The 27,596-nt window shown below is 48.8% G+C and overlaps 1 long non-coding RNA gene across 4 annotated transcripts in view; it reads left to right on the forward strand.

The window, feature by feature from the left end:
• The window catches only part of LOC126947250 (uncharacterized), a 41,509-nt gene extending 16,388 nt beyond the window's left edge, over positions 1 to 25,121 (forward strand). Inside the window, exons 1-3 of one of the 4 annotated variants that reach the window (XR_007722984.1) lie at positions 2,064 to 5,650; positions 6,164 to 6,354; positions 10,021 to 25,121. This is a non-coding gene — a long non-coding RNA (uncharacterized LOC126947250). Of the gene's footprint in view, positions 1 to 2,063; positions 6,355 to 10,020 lie in introns of those variants that run through there. The other 3 variants (XR_007722985.1, XR_007722983.1, XR_007722982.1) reach the window with 3 other exon arrangements.
• Positions 25,122 to 27,596: the final 2,475 nt, after the last annotated feature.

The following is a 27,596-nucleotide window of genomic DNA, read 5'->3' on the forward strand; positions in this document are numbered from 1 at the left end:
AGAGCCATTGCTCTGCTGTGGTGTTAGGGCTGCATGGCATATTACAGCAGCAGAGCCACAGCTTGCTTGCTGCATTTGCTGCAGGAGGAAGACGCAGGTGCCTGTGCAAGTTGGGGTTCGGTGCAAGAAGTGGAGACTCTGGGAATCTTAGCAGGAGGAACTTAAGGGCTTTGAGAACTGACACTTTAGGACTGTAGTTTTCTTCAGACTGTAAAAACCTTGGTGTGTGACAATACTGAACATTGCCTGAGCCCTGTGATCCTGTAAAACAGTGATTGTTAAGACATTCCCCCTCCCCACAACTGCGCCCCCACTTTTACTGCAAGAAGCCCCTTCCCATGTGGCTTAGGCTGACTGGCGGATGACCGTTTACCGAGGACAAGACCAGATACAGGCCTTCAAACCCCCCTTCTCTGCCTTATAAGTGATTAGCTAAACTGCCTGTTCCCACTGATCAATCACTTCCCACCTTGAAATGGTTCTTCGTGGTGCAGTTGCGACTAGGGGGGTGGACTTGTCTTTGACTGTCGCCTCGCCTTCCACAGAGGACAGTTAGGGTGGGCAGGAAAGAATTCTCTGCTACAGGACTGCATTCCTGGCTGTTTCCAGAAGTGGGAATTCTGGTGCCGTGGAGTCTGCGAATGGATTTCTAGTGTCCCAGCTTCAGGTGGAGTTGAAATTGAGTGAGGCAACCCACCACACCCATCTGGAGCCAGGAACTAGAGCCATTTTTTAAAGTGGCAGTTTCTCCATAAGATTACCCAAAAAAAATGCGCTCAGCACGTTTCTTTCTTTCTCATATGCATTTGGCCATCTAAAATGGGAATGGTGTGTTTTTTTTGGAGCATGGATGTAGTTTTAAATTTTGAGTATTGTAAACCTTAATGTAGCTTCTTAAAATGTTTGCCTGATTATCTGGAGATTTACTAAACCTTTGGAGTGGTAATAATGAGTTGATCTATATGACTTTGCTTTCTATGATGCAATGAAAGTACTCTAATTAAAACCTCTGCAGTTGGGTCAGCAGGCGATTGGCCAAAACAAATTCTGCTTTTTGGGTTTCTTTAACCAAACAAGGGAGTAGAGTGTAGGCTGAAGTGGCAAATTCATTTCAGAGCACGCCAGAGCCCTCAATGATTCAGCAGCCTTCTCAGGTGAACGTGTAACGTGCCGTGAGTCTTGGCAAGCCTGGCTACTGAAGTGTGCACGTGACACCACAGAGCCACACCTAGGAAGATGTGGTTTCTGTAACAAGCTTTGGAAAACCAAAGTTCAACTAAATTATCCAACTTTGTTACAGAAAAAGCTTAGACCAGATGGCCAAAGACCTGATTGTTTCATGGTTGAGACATGGTTATAAAATCGCCCTTACTTGGTGCCAATCAGTGTTGGTCCACAGTGATACTCCTCCAACCTCACTGAATAGTTTGGAGACTGATATGAGACTGTGAAAATCTCCTTAAGGTGAAAAGGGCTCTGGGGCACCCGGGAATATCCGCACACCCGTGGCCATTCCCCTATAAGGTGGAGAGAGGACGGCTGGGTCACGCGGGAGCATCAGCACACCCGTGGCCGTCCTCTTTAAGACGGAAAGGGCTGCTGGGGTGCCCCGCAATATCTGCACACCCCGCCGGCCATTGTGGCTGTCCCCCTTTCTGCTCAGTCACCTCTGTGTTCCCGCATTCAGGCTTTGGGACACTCATGAACAGCTCATCCCCTGGGCTGGGAGGAGGAGTGGGAGGTTGTTCTGAGGCTCTGTCACTGTCTGCCCTGTCATGAGCTGGGCAAGGCAGTGGCAGTGACCCTGGAGGAGTCTGGTCAGTGAGGGCTCCGGCAGGAAGTGCTGAGGCTTGAGGTGACTCTGCCAGTCGTAACCAAATGTCTTCCCTCTTATTTCCATGATTCCTTCTAGTTCTGCACCTTGCACTGCAGAGTCTCTGTGTATCTATAAATACACATGAGTTACGATACAGGTGTCTCTTTCCCCTCTGTCTGCGGCTGGGCCCAGGGAGTGAAGTGCAAGACCCCCTTACTGCTGGATGCCCACCATGGCACTGCCCACCAGCACGAGGCACTGCCTGCCCTGCTGACGAATGCCTACAGCGAGTCCTGGAAGCCGCCTCCTGAGCACCTGGCCTGTTGACGGTGTATACGGGAGACAACGGAGCTCCCCTTGCCCCACCCTGAGCAGAGACTGGGGAGGCGGCGGCAGCACTGCCCCCATGGTGCATCCTTGGTGCATGGAGGAAAGTCTGTTCATGCTTAAAACACAGCCCATCCTCTCAAAAGCAGGATGACAACCACATTTACTTCTGGAATCTTAAAAAAGGGCCCGTCTCTTTGAGAGAAGAACATGGCATGTATGTGTGTACCTCCTTTGTTTTTTTTTTTTTTTTGAGACAGTTTCCCTCTGTCACCCAGGCTGGAGTGCGGTGGTGAGATCTCAGCTCTCTGCTCACTGCAAGCTCTGCCTCCCGGGTTCATGCAATTCTCCAGCCTCAGCCTCCCGAGTAGCTGGGACTACAGGCACCCGCCACCACGCCTGGCTAATTGTTTGTATTTTTAGTAGAGACGGGGTTTCACCGTGTTAGCCAGGATGGTCTCGGTTTCCTGACCTCGTGATCTGCCAACCTCGGCCTCCCAAAGTGCTGGGATTATAGGTGTGAGCCACCGCGCCGGGCCGTATGTGTGTACCTCTTTACAAGTCTTGCCTGACCTTCGCATTTAAAAATTACTGAAAAACTTAAGGATGTAACTGACAAGAACTTTATAGGTTTCTCCAAGTAAAAATTTGGAAAAGTTAAGTGAACCCATAATGTGTTTTATTTCTATGAGTCCCACACTTGGATTTTTAAATGTGGGCAAAACATCTGTATGTTCTTCAGCCTGATTTCCGTGGAATCGTGAATGAAACGTGCTGAAGTTGCCGTGCGGATTTTGTTATGTGGCGGTGACAAGTGGGGCTGGTCATTAAACAACTGGAGGAACCCTGTCCTTTCTGTGCTCCTGTTGGACACTAGGCACGTGCTTGGGTGTTTTCTGTGTGTGTGGACAAGATGACGACAGAATTTCCAGATTCACACGGTGGTATCTTCTCCCTTTTCTGTTAAAACGTGTCTTCTGCTGCTTCTACATAGACCAAGTGTTTCTTTCTCTCGCCTGTCTACATAAACGCTGTTTAACAAAAACCGTATTGTAGACATGTGAAGCTGAATTCCACATGATCAAGCAGATAGAGATGACTGAGTATACTGTTTTGTGGAAGGAAGGTTTAAAATGATTTTTAGCTTTTTCCCTGAAATAGGGAATACTTTTAACTTTTTCCCTGAGATAGGGAATAATGAAATGGGAAAATAATTAAATTTTCCCATGTAATTGTTAGATTATATTTAATTATTAGATTATTCATGTATTGCAAGGGAAAAAGGAACTAGATCACCCCATGTACCCAAATGAAAATTTAAAGCGTATGGGCGAGTTCATTTGAACTCCTTTAATTTGTTTTTGTTTGTTTGTTTTTGACAGTCTCACTCTGTTTCTCAGGCTGGGTGCAGTAGTGCAATGACAGCTCACTGCAACCCCAACTTTCTAGGCTCAAGTGATTCTCCTGCGTCAGCCTCCCCAACTGCTGGGATTTACAGGCGTTAACCACCACACACAGCTTATCACCTCTTGGAGACTAGCTTTGAGTTTGGGCATTCACTGAACTATATTTTAGTTAATTCTCAAAGTTTGTCACTGTTTATCTTTAATTTGCTAAAAATCTACATGTATTGTAAAATGCGTTACATTTCCTTAGCATTCACGGATTCTCTGTTAGTGGGGCAGAGACACAGAAGGGCAGAAGGCGTTCGGACATCATCAGGGTTGCAGTTGAGTCCTTGCCCCGAACACACTGGAGCTCTGGGCTCTGTGGTCCCACGGGGGTCCTCTGTCCACTGAGGGGGACGGGTTACCTGGAAGGTCCCTCCAGCCTCTGCAATTTTGCCCTTTTCAGGTTAACATCTCATCATTGTCCTGGACAGCACTGCCTTTCGTTCACTGATCCACGAGTGAACAGCTGGTCAGTGGCCAGTGCTGCTTCCTTCAGCTGGGAGGTGGTGATGTGATAACACTTCCGTGGAATTTGGTTCTTGGTGTATTAAGGGTTCAGTTGTATGTTTATTTTTAATCTGCACCTCTGAATTGGTCTTTTGATTGCAAAGAGATTGCTTACTGGATTTGTTTCTGAATATTTGGTGGATAACAGGAGAACCTTGCTTATCTGTGTGTTCATTTAGTGTGTTTTTGCCAGGCATTTATATGGTTGTGTTAGCCCTCAGCCCACTTTCTGTGTGTGGTGGAGTCATTGAAATCATTTATGTGAAGTCTCTCCTCTTTTAAGGCCAGAGGACGTGGGGTGGTGTCTCCCTAAACTAGGGGGAAATGGCATTGTTCTGCCCTCCTCCCTGGGAATGCTGGTGTTTCCAGGTCTCTGAACTTGGCTCCCACACTGGGAGAGTAGCTGTGGCTTCTGGAGCCCGTTTTGTGCGGGACTGACTCCTTCACTTGCTTTATTCCCCACTGTCTTTGCTGCTTTATGACGCAGGGATGAGGGAGTTGGGCCCAGGGGCCTTGCCTGTGCCTGAAGGGCCCGATGCAGAAAACTCCTCATGGGAAGGATGTTCCTTGAGGGCAGCTTTTGGAGTGTTTTCCTACTTTTAACTGAGAAGCAGCTATTCACATGGTTCTATTCTGCTGGTGTGTTTCAAAATAACTGGTGTAGAGTTGTGAAGATGTCCGAGACACCCATGATCCACTCCGGGCCAGTGCAGGACATTGAGCTCAGAATCCTTCAGACCATTCAGATGCCAAAGATTCTTGCTTGGTTATTCTCAAACTTATGAGAATCTAAAACGCGAGCCACGGTATGGATTTTCTCTTGAGCCCCCATGACTTTGCCTTGTATTTTGGGCATGAATGACTTCATCAAGGGGAAAGAATTTGAGGAAGGAGCCTCTGAGGCTAGGAGGGGGTGGGAAGGGGCGGGGGGAAGAGGAGGGAAAAGGAGCTATAGAGGGAGGAGCCAGGCTGGGGCTGGGGCGTCTCCCCATGATGCTCCCCCACCCCTGGCGCGAGGCCCCAGAGACTGACTGATTTTCCCACAGGAAATGTGTATGATTGCATGTCTGTTGTGTGGGCTGGCCATTTGGATTGAGGGAATGTCTGTGTTGTGATTCCTTATTGATTCGAAGGTTGGAAAGGTTTGTGCTCAATACAGGGGTCTCTTGGTGCGATGGGAAAATGTGATCGCAGCCGCCTTCGGGGTGGGGAGAGCCCTCGAGGCCCTCAGTGGTGGCCGGCGTCAGCCTTCGCTTCCCTGGGTGAGCTGCCCTCAGGGTGGGAAGGGAGGTCCTCGGTGGTGGCCGCTGTTGGCCTTCGCCTCCCTGGGTGAGGGCTGCTCCATCCCCGGCTCTCCGACTCCTTGCCTGGCACCTTCCTCGTTGGAGGCCGTGATCCATCAACTTTGTCCACGCGTGTCCTGCAGACTAATGCTGACTGGAGGTTCAGGAGTGGTCAGAAGAGGCCAGAGGAGGCCCTCGTGATGCGAAGCTAAACGTTTAATGATGGCGCTGTTGAGTGCATGAGCCGCGTCAGCCCAAGAGTCTGGGTAAGAGGGAGCCCCGCGGGGTGGAGGGAAGACTGGACAGATGGGTGCTTTCCTCGGCCCCTGGGAGCACGGCCAGGTCCACGCTCAGACCTCCTGGTTTCTCCCATATTTCCATCAATAGCAAGGGAAGGACTCGGGGCAGAAGTAGTTCAAGGGCCTCTAAAGACTTATGTAATTGTTAATAGGCCTACTTTTATGCTTTCTTATGTATTAAGAGCAAATCATGATACAAACTCATTTCTGTTTGAAGAAATCTTTACTGCTCTCATTTTTGTGGCAAGCAACATTGATTCTTTGCTTAGTGAGCGTTAGTGCCCTCCTGCCCAGTGCTGCTGCCTGGCGTGTCCTCGCACACACCTCTGTCCATTGGTCTCCGTTCACCTTTCCGCCTAGAATTGTAGGAGGGGCGCTGGGATCTTAGGGCTAGAAAGAAATTCTGAAGACCACTTTTAGGGGCGGCTTTTAGTCAGGGCTTCCAGAGAGACAGCCAGCCGGGTGTGCGTGTGTCTCCAGGGCGAGGCTTGCTGCAGGGGCTACAGAGTCCAAGAAGCCCCAGGACCCACAGGCTGCAAGCTAGAGTCCTGGGAGGGTGTGGCTTGAAGACTTGAGAAGCGGAGGGTGCGGATCCCACCGTGGTCTGAGGAGCTGAGACCCAGAAGCACGGGCTGCAGAAGACAGATGTCACTGGCCCATCAGCCAGACAGGTGGAGTGAACCCAGTTTTCCCCGCCTTGCTGTTTTACTCGGGCCCTGGGTGGATAGGGTGGTGCCCCCCACGCCGGCGAGGATGGGTCTCCACTCAGTCCAGAGGCAAACATGCATCTCACACAGAAATAATGCAGAACCAGCCATCTGGGCACCCCGGGCACGCTCAGGTTGATGCACAAAACCAACGCCGCGCGTGGCCCTGACATCTGTGTGTTCGCATCACTCCACACACATTGCTCAGTCATCGCCTCGGTGAGTTTGTAAGCTCGTTGTGTGGTTCTGGGGCTTTTTGTCCTTGGTGATGACAGGCTCCCCACTGCCCCAGCTCAAGTATGGAAGGTGATGGCACCAACGGCTCCTTGTTTCTCAGACACTTGAGTGGGTGCTCTGTGCAGCCAGTTTCACCTGCAGCAGCATCTGTTCCCTATGCCGATTCCATTCGGAGTATGTGCCTCCCTTCTGTTGAGGGTGCAGCCTTCTTTCAGGGAAGAACTGTGTCCTGTTCGCCTATATCGCCTGTGGTGTATCTCATGGCTGAATAAGTAGCTATAGGATACCTCGGTGGCTGAATGATAGGTTCATTGGAAGGAAAACTTTATATTTTTTTTTCTTTTTGGGATGGAGTTTCACACTCAACGCCCAGGCTGACGTGCAATGGCACGATCTTGGCTCATCGCAAACTCTCCCTCCCGGGTTCAAGTGATTCTCCTCCCTCAGCCTCCCAAGTAACTGGGGCTACAGGCTTCCGCCACCATGCCTGGCTAATTTTCGTATTTTCGTTAGAGAAGGGGTTTCACCATGTTGGCCAGGCTGGTCTTAAACTCTTGACCTCAGGTGATGCGCCCACCTCGGCCACCCAAAGTGCTGGGATTACGGCCATGAGCCCCTGCACCCAGGAACTTAATACCGTTTTTGTTTTTCCTTTAAATCGTAATGGGCTTGTTAAATGCTTACGTTTTTTTTTTTTTTTTTTTTTTTTTTTTTTTTTTTTAAATTTATTATTATTATACTTTAAGTTCTAGGGTACATGTGCATAACGTGCAGGTTTGTTACATATGTATACTTGTGCCTTGTTGTGTGCTGTGCTGCACCCATCAACTCGCTGCACCCATCAACTCGTCATTTACATCGGGTATAACTCCCCCCCAATCCCCCCCCCCCCCCTCCCCCCTCCCCATGATAGGCCCCGGTGTGTGATGTTCCCCTTCCCGAGTCCAAGTGATCTCATTGTTCAGTTCCCACCTATGAGTGAGAACATGCGGTGTTTGGTTTTCTCTTCTTGTGATAGTTTGCTAAGAAGGATGGTTTCCAGCTGCATCCATGTCCCTACAAAGGACACAAACTCATCCTTTTTGATGGCTGCATAGTATTCCATGGTGTATATGTGCCACATTTTCTTAATCCAGTCTGTCACTGATGGACATTTGGGTTGATTCCAAGTCTTTGCTATTGTGAATAGTGCCGCAATAAACATACGTGTGCATGTGTCTTTATAGCAGCATAATTTATAATCCTTTGGGTATATACCCAGTAATGGGATGGCTGGGTCATATGGTACATCTAGTTCTAGATCCTTGAGGAATCGCCATACTGTTTTCCATAATGGTTGAACTGGTTTACAATCCCACCAACAGTATAAAAGTGTTCCTATTTCTCCACATCCTCTCCAGCACCTGTTGTTTCCTGACTTTTTAATGATCGCCATTCTAACTGGTGTGAGATGGTATCTCATTGTGGTTTTGATTTGCATTTCTCTGATGGCCAGTGATGATGAGCATTTTTTTTCATGTGTCTGTTGGCTGTATGAATGTCTTCTTTTGAGAAATGTCTGTTCATATCCTTTGCCCACTTTTTGATGGGGTTGTTTGTTTTTTTCTTGTAAATTTGTTTGAGTTCTTTGTAGGTTCTGGATATTAGCCCTTTGTCAGATGAGTAGATTGCAAAAATTTTCTCCCATTCTGTAGGTTGCCTGTTCACTCTGATGGTAGTTTCTTTTGCTGTGCAGAAGCTCTTGAGTTTAATGAGATCCCATTTGTCAATTTTGGCTTTGGCTGCCGTTGCTTTTGGTGTTTTAGACATGAAATCTTTGCCCATGCCTATGTCCTGAATGGTACTACCTAGGTTTTCCTCTAGGATTTTTATGGTACTAGGTCTAACATTTAAGTCTCTAATCCATCTTGAATTAATTTTCGTATGAAAAAACTGCTTTAAAGTTCATATGGAACCAAAAAAGAGCCCGCATCTCCAAGACAATCCTAAGTCAAAAGAACAAAGCTGGAGGCATCACGCTACCTGACTTCAAACTATACTACAAGGCTACAGTAACCAAAACAGCATGGTACTGGTACCAAAACAGAGATATAGACCAATGGAAGAGAACAGAGTCCTCAGAAATAATACCACACATCTACAGCCATCTGATCTTTGACAAACCTGAGAGAAACAAGAAATGGGGAAAGGATTCCCTATTTAATAAATGGTGCTGGGAAAATTGGCTAGCCATAAGTAGAAAGCTGAAACTGGATCCTTTCCTTACTCCTTATACGAAAATTAAATGCTTACGTTAATGTTTATTTTTAAAAATGTTATCTGTGACCTTTCAGCTTTTCATAGCACTTCTCGTGTGAATATTTTAAAAAGGCCCTTTAGTCGTGGCGGAGGGAGAAGGAGGTTATCCCTTTCAGCAGAGGGAGATGGAAGAACAGGCCCTGGTGGGTCTGAGCACAGGCAGTCACCCCAGCCTTGGTGCTTGCTTAGGTCTGTTCTCCGTTCACCGTAGCCGCATCCACTCTCATTGTCAGCTTAAAAATAAGCTTTTTCCTCTTTCTAATCGGAACAGTTAGTTTGTTAACCGTCACATTAAGGTATCGAGAATGATGGCTTTCAGGCCTCAGATATGACACAAGTAATAAATGCAGCTGACCCTGAACAACATGGGTTTTGAGCTTCGAAGGATCACTTATGTTAATTTTTTTTCCAACCAAACCCTTACTGAAAAAACCTGGCTTTGTGGAGGGCCGACGTTTCCTACATGTGGTTCCATAGGGTGGCCGTGGGGTCCTGTGGATACGTAGATTTGGGTAAACTCGGGGCGTGTTCTGGAATCCATGTCCCTGTGTATACAGAGGGACAATTGCAGCTTTTTAGAAGTTTGTGTCCTGCCTTGTCCTAAAAAGGTTCCAAGGTGGATGCAAAATTATTTCATTCCTTTGGTTTTCTTGGTGGGATATTGATGTTTATTCTTCAGTGTCTAATATCCTGAGTGAACAGAGTGACCGCTTCAGGAACAAAGCCAGTCTGGAAACACATATTGAGATATCCACCTTTTCTTCATGGTTTCACAAAAGGCCATGATCATATTTTATTCAGTTGAACTGTAGGAAACTGCCAATATTTGCTGTTTTTGGCCTACAAAATGGCAAGTTCGTACGATATTAAAAACAAAGGCTTCCTGGATGGGGAAAATAGGAATCGGTAAGAACCTGAAGTTCTCTGTCATGGCCTCTGAGTCACAGGTAAATAAACCTGCGTGAGGGGGAGTTGACTGTACAGTATTTTCCTTCTGTTTTGATACTGTCAGAAAAAGGTCAGTTCCAATGTGTTGGGTCCCTTTGCCTCAGCTTTGCTGCAGAAGGGACTTGCCATTATACCTCTTGTCCCCAGTGCCCAGGAGGCTGATGCCACATAGAAGACCTGCAGGTCGGTGGATGTGAAACAGGCATCGGACACGCTGTGCACCTTGGGACGCATCTGAGAAGTGTGTGCTTGCAGCAGATCTGAGGTGAGGGCGTGTTCCATCTCCTCTCCCTTCTCTGGCTTTGCAGGCCTTTGAAGTTGGTCCTGGAAAGTGAAATTAGTTAATGCTGAGTTAAGCTCCAGGTCAAAGCCTGGGGGCCGAAGAGACCCGCCCTTCACTAGGGGTGTGAAGCATTGGGCCCTCCCATCAGGAGGCAGCAGGGACTCGAGAAAGCCCCACATGCCCTCCAGTTCCCTTATGTTGACATTTTTTGTACTCGGCCATGCCGGGTCATTTTGGGAGGTGAGTAGGGGATTCACATGGGGGTGTGCAGTATTCTTAGGTGTCAGGTGCGAGAGTTGAATTTGTAGAAGCTGTGCAGATAGGAAAGGGCCTGGCAGGGAGTGCTGTTTACACGGAGCCGATTTAACGCGAGGTCTGTGCTCTACCTGGGTCCGTGTCTGACTGCTGTCTCCCAGTCTGCAACAGGACGTTGACGTGACTTGGCGCCATCGTCCCACTCTGTGTAGATGTCTGAGGATCTGTGCGCAGCTGCTCTGTGAGAATGCGTTGTGATAATGAACTGAGAAACAGTGAACAAACCCTGAATTGGTTAGCACTGGTTCCACGGCCACTTCTGCTGTGGTTGGAGTCATTCATAATAAAGTGTGCTGGACTGCTATGCAGAGCTCTGAATTTCAGAGGCCCTTTAACTTGGCAGCTAACCAGTCGCTTCCTTCAGAAGACATTTGAGTCCCCTTTACCTACCAGGGTGACCCTGGGAGTTTGAAGATGAGTGAGACAAGCCCTCTGTGTCTTGTGGATTTTACTGTCCAGAGGGGAGACAGATGTGGATGGTGAAGGAGGCCCTATCAGAGGTCAGTGCACGTCAGTTTTGTTTCTTCAGCACTTGCTGTGTTCAGGCGGTGCCCCGGGCCATGTGCAGAGCATCTGGGGACCCTGCCCATGGCATCCCAGGCACAGCTAGCATCTGCGCCATCTTCATACTTGGCCTGAGTTTTGGGGAAGTACCGAGGATGGCTTCTGCCTTTGCTGGAGAGAGTTGGAAGTCAGGGCAGCCCTCCACAAGGAGATGATCGCCAGCTGATTCCTCAAGAAAGAGAGGTGGTCCCCACATGGGTAGAGCAGGGCAGCATGTACAGACCTGGGTGTGGGTCTGGGGCATGTGCATCTGAGTGGGTTCTGCTGGGAGACAGCAGGGGTGAGGTGTGAAGGCAGTTGGAATTTACAGGATAAATTATCACTAAGGCGATGCCTGGAAAACATAAAATGGGGACTCTCTGGGGGTAAACGTGGACTTAGGGTGACCCTGGGCGTGGGTGTTTTCAGGCTCTGAAGGCAGAGATTTAGGAAATTGGGGCAGAGCTGAGCCCCAGACGAGGATGAAGACCACCCTTGGGATGTTGAATGAGACAGGGGTGGAAACCCAGTGAATGTCATGGGGGGTCAGTCCAGCAGGCAGGCAGCAGAGGAGACCGGTGTCCTCAAAGGCCCCTTGGGCCTACCTCTCAAAGTGCTGGGATGACAGGCATGAGCCACTGCTCCCTGCTGATACTTTTAAAATTTCTAAGCTACTCTCTCTCATACCCACTCCCGTATTTTTTTTAAAAAAACCAGGTTTATGGCTATATTTTTTCCAAGGGAACCAAACAGTTACCTGTTTGAAGTACAAATAACACCGTGTTTAAAAACCGAAAATGCCACTTTGCATAGAAGTTTCCAAATACCCAGTTGGTTTGAGCCTTGCATTGCAGTGTCACTACCTGCTCTTAAATTTCTACCCGATGTATAGATAGCGAGACAGGGACGGCTCGTACATCTTCAGGTTTCAGTTCTACTACCTTGGGCTATATTTTCATTTATTTTGGCACAACTGTGGGTGTGGCAAGCAATGCCAGGGTATTTATTTTGAAGCGTGTCCAATAACAGTTGGGAAGATTTTCACATTTTTAGAATTTTCATAGTAATAGTTATAATTTACAAAGAATTTAAAATTGTGTAGTCATTATTTTGCTTTTTTCTAGATGTGCCCCGAAACAGGGTTGCTAACTATCATTCTACATCACAGGATTAATAACAGTACCCTTTTGGAGCAGATGCCTGTAATCAAGGAATTCTGCCTAGTCAGTTCACTTTAAGCGTGTTTAAAAGGTTGTCTTTATCCTAGTTGGCACCTGTGGCTACAGTTGGTTTTCATTGCTGAGGAATATTCCACGATGGAAGCCGTAATTCATCTGTTTTTCATATCGGTGGACATTTGGATTATTTTGGGAGGGTGTGTATGTCTATTCAGCCTTCATTTTTTCAGGATTTTTTGTAGAAGATAATGTAACAGTGTAACATCCTCTGCTAGGGAGCCAACACGAACCCTGATTACAGCCACACAGACTCTCACACAGACTCTCAGGCCTTGTTACCAACACACAGAACCATTTTCTTAAGTTGAAACACAGTAGCAGAACCTGAAGCCATGTGAACGGTTCCTCCGATCTTACACTTGGAATTCACTTTTTATTACTATGTCTGCTAATTAGGAAGCATATCAATTATACAGAAATCTGAGAATGTAAAATTATACGTTTATAACAGAAAAAACCTTATTTAATAGCCCAGAACACATGGCTATGTTTTTCCCTCATGCCCCACCACTGTTTTCTTTGCTTGAAATGGGAAATGACACTTGAATGCGGTTTTCTAGCGACTGTTAGCCTGGCATAGTTCTTCAGAGACAGAGGATGTAAAGCACATGGAGAATTTCTGTTTGTGGAACGTGATTTCCCGGTCGCCTCATTCAGGCTGCCGCCGCCTTCCCCTCTGGCCGCCTGCATCGTGGGACGTCTGAGAAGGTCCCTGTTTCATCCTCTGGAAATTCTGAAAAGGAAGGAGAGGAGGGTGTGCAGGGTGTGGTGCATTTGTGTTGGTCTTCCAGCTTTTATTTGGAGTCTCCGCTACCTTGGTTCCTGCCTTTATGTCCCTAGCTCGTGGCTTCATCCTTGTGTCTAACTCACAGGCAGACAGATGGAAAGGGAAGTTGTATTCAGCCAACAGCTTGATCTTATTCTCAAGGCTTAAATCGACTGGGTATTTGGAGACTTCTGTGCAAATGGGCATTTTTGGTTTTTAAACACCGTGTCTTATTTGTACTTGAAATGGGGTAACTGGTTCTCTTGGAAAAAATATAGGCATAAAGCTGGTTCTTAAAAAAAAAAAAAAAAAAAAAAAAAAAAAAAAAAAAAAAAAAGGAGTGGGTGTGAGAGAGCGGCTTAGAAATTACACCAGTAATGGTCGGGAGTGGTGGCTTATGCCTGTAATTCCAGCACTTTGAGAGGAGGAGGCAGGTGGATCCCCTGAGGTTAGGAGTTCGAGACCAGACTGGTGAACATGGTGAAACCCCGTCTGTACTGAAAAGATGAAAATTAGCCGGGCATGGTGGCAGGCACCTGTAATCCCAGCTACTTGGGAGGCTGAGGCAGGAGAATCACTTGTACCCGGGAGGCAGAGGTTGCAGGGAGCCAAGATCGCACCACTGCACTCCACCCTGGGCGACAGAGCAGAAACACCATCTCAAAATAGAAAAAAACCAAAAAACTAAACAAAACAAAAACCCGGTAATGAAAACCTGATTGCATCATCTGTGATGGAGATGGCGGATTATTTCATTTTTAGTGACAGGATGAATTGGATATGTTTGCAGTATTGATTTGACAAGGGAAATGGTGAGAACCAAATGTGCCGCCCAGCTTGGGCCTCGCCGTTGGCAGAAGACCGTGGCGGGCAACAGACTGGAGACTCGGAGACCGAGGGGAGAATTCTCATGCCTTGACGCTGGTGCAGTGTGTGCTTCTGGACTCCTGCTGGAGGGAGCTGCCCCTTTGCCTTGCAGGCTTTGGTGCAGTGGAGACCTTAGGACCTGCCCCTCCTGGCACACCTGTGGGTGTGGCGAGCAGTGCCAGGGCTGAAGCACAGGTGCTGAGCCCGGAACGTGGGACGGGAGAGGCTGCACACGCCGGCAGGCGTCTTCTCCAGCAGCCGGGGGTTTCCGCAAGGGGGCGGGGCGTTGGTTTTCCTCCTTGAATTTGGGTGGAGAGGGTGTCCTGGGGTGCTGTCTGCACTTGTGTTGCTCTGAGGTCAAGTTGTGGCCCCGAGTCCCTGTCCCTCTGCAAAGTGAGGGTTTGCCCATTTTCAGGTCAGATTTCCCTTGGGTCCGGGTCTCTAGGAGTGGGGCGCATTCCAAGGGGGCGTGAGCACGGTGGACGCCCGTGGGCCTCTTCCTCTCCCCTCAGCTCCTGGGCTGTGTGTGAAGAGCTGCCCAGCGGAATCACCCTCCTGCCTGGTGTTTCATTCACCAGAAATCGTTCTCACTGTGGACTCTTGAGTCAAATGTAATCCAGGAATGGAACGTGCTGTTGCTGGATGCCACACACAGCATCAGGAGCTTAGTTGGGGATTATATGATCTTACCCCACACCTTAAAAGTAAAGACTGTAGTTGTCAGGCGTCTGAGCCCAAGCCAAGCCATCGCGTCCCCTGTGACTTGCACGTATATACGCCCAGATGGCCTGAAGTAACTGAAGAATCACAAAAGTGCAAATGCCCTGCCTGGACTTAACTGATAACATTCTACCAGAAATAAGTGAAAATGGCCAGTCCTTGCCTTAAGCGATGATTTTTGTGTGTGTGTGTGTGTGTGTGAAATTCTTTTTCCAGGCTCATCCTGGCTCAAAAAGCTCCCCCACTGAGCACCTTGTGACCCCCACTCCTGCCCGCCAGAGAACAACCCCCATTTGACTGTAATATTCCTTTACCTAACCAAATCCTATAAAACGGCCCCACACTTAGCTCCCTTCGCTGACTCTTTGGACTCAGCCCGCCTGCACCCAGGTTAAATAAACAGCCATGTTGCGCTCACAAACCCTGTTTGGTGGTCTCTTCACATGGATGTGCATGACAATAGTTAAGGGGATATTGAAGTCTTTGGCAGCTCCAAGAGCTTTTTCAGTTTGTGTCGGGCCATTGTAGGCAGAAGGAAATACTTGCTTAGAGACTCTTACAGAAATGTTCGGTGCAGTGCCATTAACTCGTGGAATAAATGTGTAACTTTCCATGGCAGACCCCTGGAAAGAGATGCTCTTTGAGTGCACCCTGGCCTGCTCGCTACAAGAATCGGCCGTGTCACCCCGCTTTCCGTGGGTCTGCAGGTGTGCGTGGTCCATTGCCCTGCACTGTGGCCATGGAAGGGAAGATGATCTGGAATGCTGGCGACAGTTATCGGTGCGTGTTGATGTGTGCTGCTTTCTACAGGGGAGAACATTTCTGTTTAATAAACATCTCATCTCGATGATGACTGCAAGATATTTGAGTCTCATTCAATAGTGTTTCTGGGTTCTTCTGTTTTTATCTGCTTTCTAGCACTAGGCAAGTGAAGACATGGAAAGTAAAAACCCATCGAACTTGTAGAGACATGGTGTTGTGGAGGAGCAGACTGTAGCCTCTGGCTCTGTTTAAAGATTGTAGTAAACCTCTTACCTGGCACGGTCAGGGTGTAAATTATCTTGTTTAATCGGAATGTGTATGAGTCAAAGCTGGCGCCTGCATTGTTGATGAAATACCAGATTTTAAGGGAACATGTCAATGTGCTGTAAGATACCAAGAAAGTTCCTCACTGAGGTTCGGCGCGGGTTCGGAGCAGCTGGGCCTTAGGTCACCAGGGTCGTCTCTGGGAGCAGATGCTCAGTGTGGGCATTAGTCACTTACCTTTCCAGAGCCGAGGAGCAGCTCTCTGTGGTGGTTTTTGGAACCTGTATTTTGAGTCAGTTTTGTCCCACTTGACTCGAAGTTGCCGCGCGATTTCAGACCTTTGCCTCCCACCGTGCGCTCGTTTTCTTGTCCCCTGATAACTGCCTCGGTTGCCCCGGCCTGACATTTGAGCCTCGTCGTTCATGGACACAGGTTCCGTGGTGGGGCAAATGCCGCGACTCCGGCTTGCACAGTTCTGTGACTCTCACCATGGCTTATCACATCACTCCCGGGATCTCCCGTTTAGAGGAAGAGTGTCCCTTTCCTGCAGTCCCTGTGTGGTGTGGAAACCACCCCCCCTACCTACCTTTCTCCTGTTTGAACTGTACCGTGAAGCTATTTCTGTTCTAGTCAACCGTCAGAATTTAAGGAACAGTGATTTATGTAACTTATCACACGCTTCTGAGCAATTCTTTATGAATTTCATTCTGTTGTGAAATTATTGCAGTTTTCATGGCTATGCTGGTCTCATGTTGTGGCCCTTGAAATGAATTCCCTTCCCCATTGTGTGTTAAGGTTGTGCCTGGGAGCTGTTGAGGCCTCACCTCTGCTTAGGGCAGTGGCTTTGCTCTCCTGACAACAGGAAGAATCTTATTTAGAGCACTTCTAATGTAGTTTTTGCTTCCAGACAGAGTTACTTTTTTTCACAGAGACAGCCACTAAAGTCACAAATTATGCTCAGGATGCACACACACGGGTCAGCTGACAGAGTGGAGTCCAGAACAGATCCAAAGATGCAAAAGCAGTTCAGTGGAATTTGAGTCTTTTCAACAAATGGTGCTGGAATTATGGGACAGCCATATGCAAAAGAGTGAAAACAGGGAGAAATTCCTGTATGAAAATTAAGGTGGATCATAGCCCTGAATGTAAAATACCAAACTACAAAACCTGCAGAACAAAGGGAAATTGTGGAGACCTAGGGTGAGAGCTCTTAGCCATACCATGATCCATAATCAAGGAAGAAAACAAGTAGGTAAGACTCATCAAAATTAAACTTCTAATATAAAAGACACCCCTAGGGAATTGAAGAGACACATTTTCGATAGATGGGGAGAAGATGTCTACGAACCATGCAGCCGGCAAAGGACTCGTATCCAGAATGCACAGGACTCCCACGGCTCATGACAGAGAACAAACCACCTGACTTAAAAGCGGAAGGGACCTGAACAGATGCTTCGCTGAGAAGGACGGGAGGATGGCCCGAAAGCATCTGAAATGACCTTCAGCGTGACTGGTTGCACCCAGATGTGCACCGAAGCCGCAGTGAATTTGTTCACACCCCTGCTGGAGCGCCTGACTAAGGTCTTCCGACAGCCCCAGGTGCTGGTGAGGACCGGCAGTCGGGACTCCTGTGCGATGCTGGGGTTCAGCACGGTGCAGACAGCTTGGCGGTTTCTTACAAAACTGAACTCACACAAACGTGGGTCCCAGTGACCCCAATCCTGGGTATTTACCCTAGAGAAACAGAATCTGATGTTTAAGAAAAACTGTGCCCAGATGTTAATAGCGCTGTCTATAGTTGTCCAAAACAGGTTACAATGTGCCACAGCCATATGTGGAATAATAAATACCCAGCAGCCCCGAGGCCTGGCTGTTGATCACAGGACACCCTGGGTGCACCTCCAAGCACGATGCCCAGGAGAATTGTGATTTTGCGAGTGTTTTGCCACAACGCTCGCAAAAGATAGACCCGAGTCATGGGAGGACACGGAGAGGGTGGTTGCTGAGAATGGGAGGGTATGCTTATGAGGCCCCGTGAGTGGGTTTGGGGCTGTTGGACTGTTCTGCTTGTGTGATGATGATTATGGGAATATTTGTGCCGAAATTCACAGAACTGAACACTGTCCACTTTACAGTAATTTTTAAAAAGTGGTAATATGCTCATTTTCGGTACTGTTTTTAATGGAAGATGGAGTTTGCAGATGATTTGTCAGGGCAAGCCTGTCTCAAGAGTTTGTAGACGATTCGTTAGGGGCCTATCTCAGGTTGGGTTGGGTTGGGTTGGGTTGGGTTGGGTTGGGTTGGGTTGGGTTGAGTTGGAAAAGCCTTCTCTGTTGTGGGCAGTAGTACGGGGCGTGGAAAGGATATTGCCAAGGAAACATGTAGAATCCTTTGAGGAAACGTGTATTTCTAACTTGCTATAAGATAGAATTGGAAATTGTAATGGTTTTGTTTTCTAGAGTCTTGGTAGAATAGGGAAGACAGTGTAATAAAAGCTAATTTTGAAATGAAGAATTTTAAAGATTTTCAACAGCAATTGCTCTAGGAAGTCACCCTGGAAATGTTTTTAAAGATGTTCAATAGCAATAGCTCTAGGAAGAGTCACCCTGGAGTTGCTTCTTGAGCATTGGTTTCCTGGCTGTATCTTCCAACTTTCATTTTTAAGTTTTGCTGTGAGTTGGGGATGTGTGGGAATAGCCATCCCAGCCCTGCAGGGGGGTGCATGTGCCCCGAGGCCTGAGGCACTGTTTCAACCTAGCTTGCAACATGGGGACTCTTGTCAGTGGCTGGAGTAAGAGTACCAGCCTGGCAGGCTGGGGGGAGCCCCAGGGTGGTCTGGGCACTGTCCTCCCTGCCTGCAGGATGGCAGCTGGAGGAGCTCGAAGGCTGCCTGCCTCGTGGCTGTCAGCGCAGCAGCCCCTCCTGGCCCTGGAGCAATCTTTGGGTCCATGAGTCTCTGCACCGGGACTTGCCTCCTGGGACCTCCGCCACTGTCCTGAGGGCCCTGGTGCCACTTTCCCGGTGGGACCCAAGCCTCAGGCAGCTGCGACCCCAGATTCGGTTGCTTTCCCTGCCGTCTCATTGCAGCACGAGTGCTCATCTCACTCAATGTAGAACCTCAGGTTCCTTCAAGATCCCCAGAGATGGAATCTCCCAATTTAACAAGATAGTTGGTGACAAGATTTGAGCGGCACTGATTTAACTCAGCTTCCAGAGTTAAGTTCCCAAGACACAGTCCTGCTCCTTCCCTGGCCTCATCCTGTGTGGCTGGTGTGGATGCGGGGTTTCCGGAGGGTGGGGCTGTGGCAGGTCAGCAGCCAGGGGGATGGCTCATTATTGATCGCTCAATGCCTTGAGGATAACTAGGATTAATGACCTTTATAGGGCTGTAGGTTTGGAGTATATATATATGTGTGTGTATATATATACATATTTAAACGAGGTGGACACGGTTATCACTGCATTTTTCTGACATGAAACTTGGAGAGCAGAGGGTTTAGGAAACTCCTGAAGCCACACTGTCAGCGGGACTCGGGCGGTCTGGCCTTAGACCCTGCACTGTTTGCCCCTCACCACGCTGTCAGCAGACCCGGGTGGTCTGGCCTTAGAACTCACGCTGGTCGCCCCTCCCTGCCACGTTGTGGGATTTTTCCTGCTTCTGGGCAGCATTTGATAGCTTGTGAAACAAGACCAAGACTTACTATGAGTGGATTTGCCATTATCTGAGATCCAGAACGTTTCCTGGACCTGGCGTTGCCGATGTCACGTAAGGGAAGGTAAAAACATTTTCATTGTGGTCACTGGGGCTCCTGAAATGGTATTTTTCCCAGTGAAAGTTTACTCATAAAAATCTGTTAACTCAATCCTATGTGAACAGGAAGAAATGTGTTGGGCTCTAGTTAAATGTCTCAGAGCCACAGAAGTAAATGAGGGCACCTTCCGAGCACAGCCTCCCGGAAGAGGCCAAGGACGTTTGTCTGGAGGGTTTGCCATGAAGCAGGACTTGGGCAGGGCTGGTCTGCCTAGGGAGGCCTCTGCCATGATGTAGGTTAGTTGAAGTAGTTGACGGGTGGTGGCTTGAGGTCGGTGGTCCCCGAGGAAGCCCCTAGCAAGGCCGGTTTCCGTGGGATGGAAAACTGCCGTTCAGTGGCTGTAATCTTGGCTTCACGGGTCTGACATACAATCCTGCCCTCGGATACTTGGATCCCAGCCAGGGCAGATGGCCCTGAAAGGACATTCGGACTGTGATGGCTGCACCCATTCTCAGCATCTGTAGGGTCTCCTGTGTATGTGTGTGTTTCCATTTTCTTTCAGCACAATTTCTCCCAGTGAAGTCGTGAGAAATAGAAGGAAAGGTGGAATGAAGATGCGATTGAGGAAAGTGTGGTGTGGTCTTCGACCTTATTTTGCCTTGGTTGGTGCTCAAGAACTCCACCTGACCTCAGAGCTGAGCGTTTCTGCCAGGAAGTCCTGCCTTTTATCCTACCTCGAGGCCTGTTGAGACACTCCAAGAAGCTTCGTTAACAAATTGCCTTTTCCTTTTACAGCAGTTGGATATATTTGCAGCAAAACAAAGGAATAACCCCCCAATATGGTGATGAAATGCATTTAAGTATAGATAGCATTCAGTCTTGAAGGGCCTGGGATTTTAATCATCTTTGGGTCATGTAACAAGTGGTGTTGGTGATTAAAATCTCCTGACAGCTTTGTTCTGCCACGTTCCTCAGTTTTGAATGATGATCTTCCTGGTGTTGTACCTTGGGAGGGGCTTTTGTGTCAGTAGAGAGCAGAGTGGTGGTTCCCAGAGGCTGCGAAAGGACAGAGGTGAGGCCCCTGAAGGACACTGGTCTTCCTGGTTTAGGGGTTTGGGGCTCAGCCACCTTCCTGTGTCCGTGTAAATTATACCCAGGATCATTTTCACTCGCGCCACTTTAGTTGAGCATTGGAGCTTCAGGATATGTGTGTGCCCACGTCACCTGGGCCGTGATCCTGGAGTTGGGTGAGACTGATTCCCGGGTTTATAGAATTACTCTGGGATTATTGAAAACAGAAGCACTTGAGGCATTCATAATGCTATTTCCTGAACGTAATTTATGTTCAGTTCTTCAGAAACGTTTATCTGAGGAAGCATCTATAATTTTTGTTTTCTGCCACTCAGTGCTAGAAAGAATTGTGCAACACTCAAGTGAGTGGCATTATTCCTCTCCCTCCACCATGCAAGCAAGATTAATGGTACCTCTGGCTCCCCTCAATCTTCTCGTCTGCAGGGTGCCTGGCGTGGCAGTGTGCTGCCTTCCGTCTTTTTGGGGAGAATTAGTCGTGTTTGTGTGTACTGCTCAGCTCAGCCTGGTGCGGTTGTGTGAGTGAGGAGCTTGGATGCTAGGTGACCCTCCCAGGCCTGCCTCCCACCTCCCTAGGCCTTGTTCTAAACTGACAGATAAACAGTGTGTTTTGGAAGAGGAAAGCAGCAGGGCAGGAGAGAGTTTGTTCAGACTTTCTCCTCGCACTGACGTTTGAGCCTTCATCCAGCCTGGGCACTTCTACAGAGCTGCGTTTGTGTGTTGCAAACCATTCCCTCCCAGTAACCGTGCTTTCAGAGGTTTGGAAATGTGACTTAACTCATCTTCAATTTAAAGCGTACTATTAAATTTTAGTGTTGAAACTGATGTATTTTATGGCCTTTATTTGATTTCTCTTGATTTTTTTTTTCCCCATATGAGACGTGGCATCTTAAGGGAGACAGCCTGGTGTTGGCCGCCTTTCCTAAGGATGGAAGTGAATTCTGAAAGCCCTTTATGTAGGCAGCGAAATAATCAGGGAACCATTATTATAGCTATGTCTGTCCATGTAAAGCGAGCACGACTCATAAGCAGAAAAAAGTGCAGCCCGGGGCCAAGGTGAGCCCTAATGCTGCCTGTGCCTCACCTCCCTGCCATGAGGAACGGAAGTGCAAGCGCAGGTGGTTGAGTTAGCCTCCAAGTCCAGCCTGCGCCGCCCTCACATCCCTCTGCATCTGCAGGGGCACAGGCCGTGCTGCCATCCCTCGCTCAGTGCCAGGGCTGATGCATCAGGAACAGTGGGTACTGTCCGCCCCTTGCTCGGTGCCAGGGATGATCTGTCAGGATCCCTCGTGCTCATCTGGTCCTCATGTCTTCATCACCAGCCTCCTGCTAGTAACGGGCTTGTTATTACCTTGGTATGGGTAATAACATACCCACACCAACGTATGTAATAACATACCCATACCAAGGTGTTGTGGGGCGGTGCTCAGTCCTCCGAGGGAATCGGCCCTTAGACGATTCATATTCAACAGGACCGGGAAATGGGTTCTTGTTCCATGTCCTGGATCCCAGGAAGCCCTTGCCCTGGACCCTGTAATGCCCGGGGTCTTCCTGAGAAGCGCTGGTGCCACTGGAGCACAGCCCAGCCCAGCCCAGCCCCCTCCAGTTTCTCCGCTTTGTAACTGCACTTGTGTTTAGCAGATCTTCCAGGACTTAGATGCTGCTTGGTGTGAGCCAGGTTTTGTGTGGACAGAGGAGAGATCCGAGCCGGCAACCAACCAGCCCAGAACCATCTTTTATTCTTCCAGATTCTGTGTCCAAAAACTTACCCGTGGACATTGAGGGTGATGCATTTCTGCTCGAAGACATCTGTGGACTCAGCTGGAGGGATCGAAAGGATGTGGAGCCTCTTCACTCCTGGCCTGGGCTTGGACCTGCTGTGCAGCCTCTCAGTGGCACCAGGGCCCCCTTGTGTCACAGTGGCCTCGGGTTGGTGGCACTGCCCCAGGGTGTCCCAGGCTTCATGATAGTAGGGCCTGCTTGTGCCATGGCGGCCTCAGGATGGTGGCACTGCCCCAGGGTGTCCCAGGCTCCAAGGCCAGTGTTCCGTCCAGCGAAGGGAAGTTGTACTGTAAGGTCTAGTCTCGGAAGGTGCCTGGGGTCCTATCCTTCAGAGCGGTCCTGCACTCACCACAAATCAAGCCAGGGGAGGCCCTGCCAGAATTTGCAGCTGTGTTTCAGGTCATTCCACAAGGCCTCTTTTATTTTGGGCTAGTCAGGTATATAATTCTTATTCTCTGGTTTTTTTGAGACAGGCAAAAAAAAAAAAAAAAAAAAAAAAAAAAAAAAAAAAAAAAAACCTTCTTGTTGCCCAGGCAGTGGTGTGAGCACAGCTTACTACAGCCTCAACCTCCCAGGCTCAAGTGATCTTCCTGCTCAGTCTCCTGAGTAGCCAGGACCCACAGGCACATGTTCCATGTGTCCCCATGCCTGACTTAGTTTTGTATTTTTTGTAGAGATGGAGTTTTGCAATGTTGCCCAGGCTGGACTTGAACTCCTGGACTTAAGCAGTCCAGCTGTCTCAGCCACCCAAAGTACTGAGATCACAGGCATGAGCCACCGTGCCTGGCCAAGTGTGTTTGTAATTTCAAAATTAAGAGGACCCAGAGTCAGTTAATGACGTCTCTACTGGAACATGCTGCTTATAGTACATTAGGAAAAAGCATCCAGAACTTGGAAAAGGGGCTGGGCAGACACAGCCCTTTGAGGTTGTCCGATGAACCCCTGGGGTCTTTAACCATCTGGAGGGATGTACCATGTCAGACTCACTATTGTCGACCGGCTGAAGCCCAGATTTCATGAGGCTTTGTGTCAGCTTGTAGTACTTTCTCTGGCAGAGATGCGAGTGACTTCTGCTCAGTGAGAGGCTCATCTCAGGGACTTCATGGCCTGAGGGACGGCAGCCTGTTTGAGCTGATCCAGCAATCTCGCGCTACCCTTATTTTCTGAAACGCCTATGAGTGACTTCTCACACGGTCTTTGAAGCGGCTTCATGCCCGCCCTCCTTGGTAATGATCCAATGCTTTTTTTGACCTCTCGTCCCCTTTCTTTGGGGTGTTCCAGTCTCAGTTCTCATGATGTGTTCTGCTTCTGCAGGAATTTCTGAAGCTGCTGAGTGTAGAAAGCACTGAGGAGGCTGTGCTCCCACCCCTGTGAGTCTTCCAGGCATCATCCTCTCCCCTTGGCGAGGCGGCGTCCATGGCACACCGAGGAGGCTGTGCTCCTGTCCCCCGTGAGCTTTCCAAGTGTCCTCGTCTCCCCTCCAGGGGGACAGGAGGAACCTTTCAAACCCTTCTTAAACTTGTTTTCATGTCTTTGTTTTAACAGTTTTCTTTGCATCGTCTCCCTTATCCAGAAGTGAGGGTGAACGGAGTTATTCACGGGAGTCAAGAAACCACACGCAGCCCAAAGTGACGTTTGTTTCCCTGAAATGATTTGTGTGTGTTCACCTTAAAATGCAATCAGAAAAACAGGTGTGTTTTGAGGAATGACTTTAAATTACTCAGGTGAAAATGTGACAGTTAAATTTCATCATCTGTGCGGGTGTCCACAACCCCCTTCTGTGATTGCGTGTGAGTTTGTGACTTGTGGTTATTTCTGAAGAAAGAAAATCTGTTGCGGAGGACTTCAGATGGTGTGCTGGGATTGTGTAGGGTGGACATCGGGGGCTTCAGTGTGTGGCTTCCTTGAAGAGGTTCAAATTAAGGCTGAGAGTCCCTACTCCAAAATGCTCCGAAACCTGAAACATTCCGAGCTTCCTCATGACACTCGAAGGAAATGCTCTTCGGAGCACTTTGGATTTCAGGCTGGGGATGCTCAACTGGAAAGTGAAATATTGCAAGACCCTTCTGGCCCCAGGAGCTTGGATAAGGTCATGGAGGGGGCCTGTGCCGGGTGTCCCTGGAGTGTGAGGCAGCCTGGGCTCTCTGAACTGGTTTTTGTAGGAGCCACAGAAGGGAAAGAGGCTCAAAGTGGCCACGCCTGGCTCCTGAGAAGGCTGGACCAGAAGGAGGTGGGCGCAGAGGGCAGCAGTAGAGTCCCCAGCGTCCGGGGCTCCTGTCCCTGGTGGAGTTGAGAGCCTCCTCTAGTTGTGGCCTCTCCCCTGTCAGCAGCCACTGAGGCCTGAAGGGAGAGGGGGCTGAGGAGAGGAGGAAGGATAGGCCTACTTCTGGAGAGGGCCAGCATCTGCCTGTGCTAGCCTCGTGTGTTACTCCTGCATCCAGGGTGCACGGCCATGCCTCGTGGTGTAGCGGTTCCCGGGATGCACAGCGCTCTTGTCTGCAGTAACAGCTTTGTCTCCGACCCTTGGAGGCAAGTTACCTTTTTCCCCAGTGAAAAGAGGCAGAAAATCTTACACAAATGCATTTGCTCTAATGTCTATTTTCCGATAAGACATGGTCGCTTAGGCTAAATCTTTGGGAGGTCAAGGCAGGAGGATCACTTGAGGCCAAGGGGTTCAAGACCAGCCTGGACAACATAGCAAGACCCCATCTGTATAACAGAAAAGTTAGCTGAGTGTGGTGGTGCGTGCCTGTGGTGCCTGCTACTCTGGAGGCTGAGGTGGGAAGATCACTTAAGGCTACAGTGAGCTGCTATTGCTCCACTCTACTCCAATCTTGGCAACAGAGCCGAGACCCAGTCTCAGAAAGCCCAGTCTCAAAAAAAAAAAAAAAAAAAAAAAAAAAAATCCAGAAATGTCATTTTGTTTTTAAATTATCCCAAAAGAAAAATCGTTTTTTTCTAAGAATGTAAAGGGAAACTGATACGATTCTTTCCTTGCATTGTTTCTCCTTTTCAAATATTTACAGTAGTCCGTCCACATCATCTCTCATCTCATTACAAAGCAGCAGGTGTCTTTGAGGTTAGTGGTGTTTCTCTGTGTCGCACCTTGGAGAACAGCCAGCATGAAACCTCTTACCACGATCGTGTACATCGTTTGTAGTCCCAATTAAAATCCTCTCCAGAGACACCTGTGCTGCTTATTATAGCAGAACTTTGGTTGTGCTGAAATGTGCATTCAGCTAATGGTTTTAAGCTCATATCTGAGATGATGCTGTGTAATTCCTGAAGCGTTATGGGATCAGTAATGATTGAAGATAATTCTGGCTGATGTCATTTAGAGGATATTTTTCACTTCAAGTTAAAGCTTCCTTCGTGATAGTCATTTTGGGATTCATTTAACTATGTGCTTTATTTCATAGCTCAAATTTTCATTAGTCATTTCATAGCATAGGATTTTGAAAGCAGATTTGGCAAAATCTTTCTAACAAAATGTTTGCTTATGACGTCCCAAGGAACAGCACTCAGAATTGCTGGTAACTGTGGTACATTTTAAGGCTGATGATAGAAGTCACTTGAACGGTAAGGGCTGCTCTGTGAGGCAGATGGGGTTTGAACCCCAACCCTCCTGATACACCAGTCCTGACCCTGGCCTTCTCTCCTCTCCACTGGGAGATGAGAAGGGTGCCAGCATCCTCCTCACAGGCTGTCCTGAGAGCCCTGGACTAAGGGCTTGTTTTCCTCTTGCAGGTGGCGCAGATGTGGGGGCTTGACGATATACACACTGCAGGCTGCCAGTGTCGGGGTAATCCAGTGTTATTCATAAAGGGGGGATTTGTTTTGCTCCCCTGCAGACCAGGTGCTGTGCTGCTGTTGTAGCAGGTGTGTGGATCCTCTTGGGTGGTCCTCAGGTGGACAAGGAGTCACCGATTCTGATTGCCAGTGTTAGATGTGAGGGGACCATGGACCTCATGTGTTCAGAGGGGAGGAATAAAAAGTTTTGCTTGTAATTCCAGGACTGTCTATCCCAGGAATGCCAAACCACTGGCTTTCACCTGACGCAGTCGTAGGTGACACGGTATGGAAATGAGGACTCATGTTCCGCATACCTGAGCCCAGTACCCATCTCCCTCCAGGGCCGTGGCCAAGCCCTCCTCATTTCGTTGGGTTGCCAGCCTGGGGATCTGTAAGCCCAGTGACGTCTCCGGTCTCGGCCCCCCTCCCCGTGGGGACAGAAGGTGGCTTCAGGAGGCTGGTGATGAATGCCTGAATGAAGCCGAATTGTGACTGCAGTTCTGTCTAAGGGCCTCCCCGGGTGTTAGATGTCAGTAAATGACACCTGTGTGTGGATCTCATGTGATGAGAGAAACAGTGGGGGAAACCAAAGCTTGTGGAGTCTGCAGGTTCTCGACTTGGGGGTGTGTGTACCTGTGTACTTGGTGAGGGGTGTGATGTCTGGAATGAGTGTGCAGGTGTGTCACGTTTGTGCGTGTGTGGTGAGTGTATTTAGCAGGTGTGGCTGCAGTGAGCATGTTCATGTGTGTTGCATGTATTTGTCAGTGTGTGTGGAGTGTGTACGCGCATCATATTTAGTGAGTGTATTTGAGGGTGTGTATGGAGTGCATACATGCGTTTGCGTGCATAGTATTGGGTGAAGGGGTGGCATGTGTGGAGTAAACATGCACACGTGTATGCTGTGTGTGGGGTTTCTACGTGGTCCTCCCCTGAGCCTGCTCCTGGGCCCTGCTGTCCTGGCAGCTTTACAGTTTGGTGCGTGTTTGATTCCGGAAGATTCTGGAACCAAATTCTGAAGCTGTGATCACAAACTTGCAGCCCTGGAGGACGCTGGCCCGTGGAGCCGGCACGAGGGTCTCTGCTGGCCTCTCCCTGGGCTCTGTCCACAGAAGAGCATGTCCGATGATTGAGCTGTGCGGGTCTGTGGCTCCCCAGCCTCGAATCAGCCCTCGGTTCTGTCCCACCTCTGTTTTTCTTGCTGAGGGGCTCCGGGAAGTGATGCCTGGGATGGCGTTTTCACCCTGGGGTTGCTTCGCCAGCTGCCCAGGTGCTGGCTGCCTGAGACCTGCTGCCGTCCTGGGTGGACGGGGCTGTCGCGGGGACATCCCTGAGCACCCGCGGGAAGGCAGGTTTAAGAAGTGCCAGAGGTGAGTGGCTTCCTCCCACACTTGATTTTCTGGAAAGTTCTGGGTCTCATATTTTTCCCTAAGGGAAGTTAGAAACTGAGTTTCTCTTTAGGGGAACGTCTTCGCAGCGTCTGTTGTTTGAATGTTCTCCAAGTGTGGAATACTCGGGGCCGTATGTGTTTGGGAACATCCGTGTCCTGAGCG

Source organism: Macaca thibetana, unplaced genomic scaffold (assembly GCF_024542745.1).
Source record: "Macaca thibetana thibetana isolate TM-01 unplaced genomic scaffold, ASM2454274v1 unplaced_scaffolds12, whole genome shotgun sequence".
NCBI classification, from domain to species: domain Eukaryota; kingdom Metazoa; phylum Chordata; class Mammalia; order Primates; family Cercopithecidae; genus Macaca; species Macaca thibetana.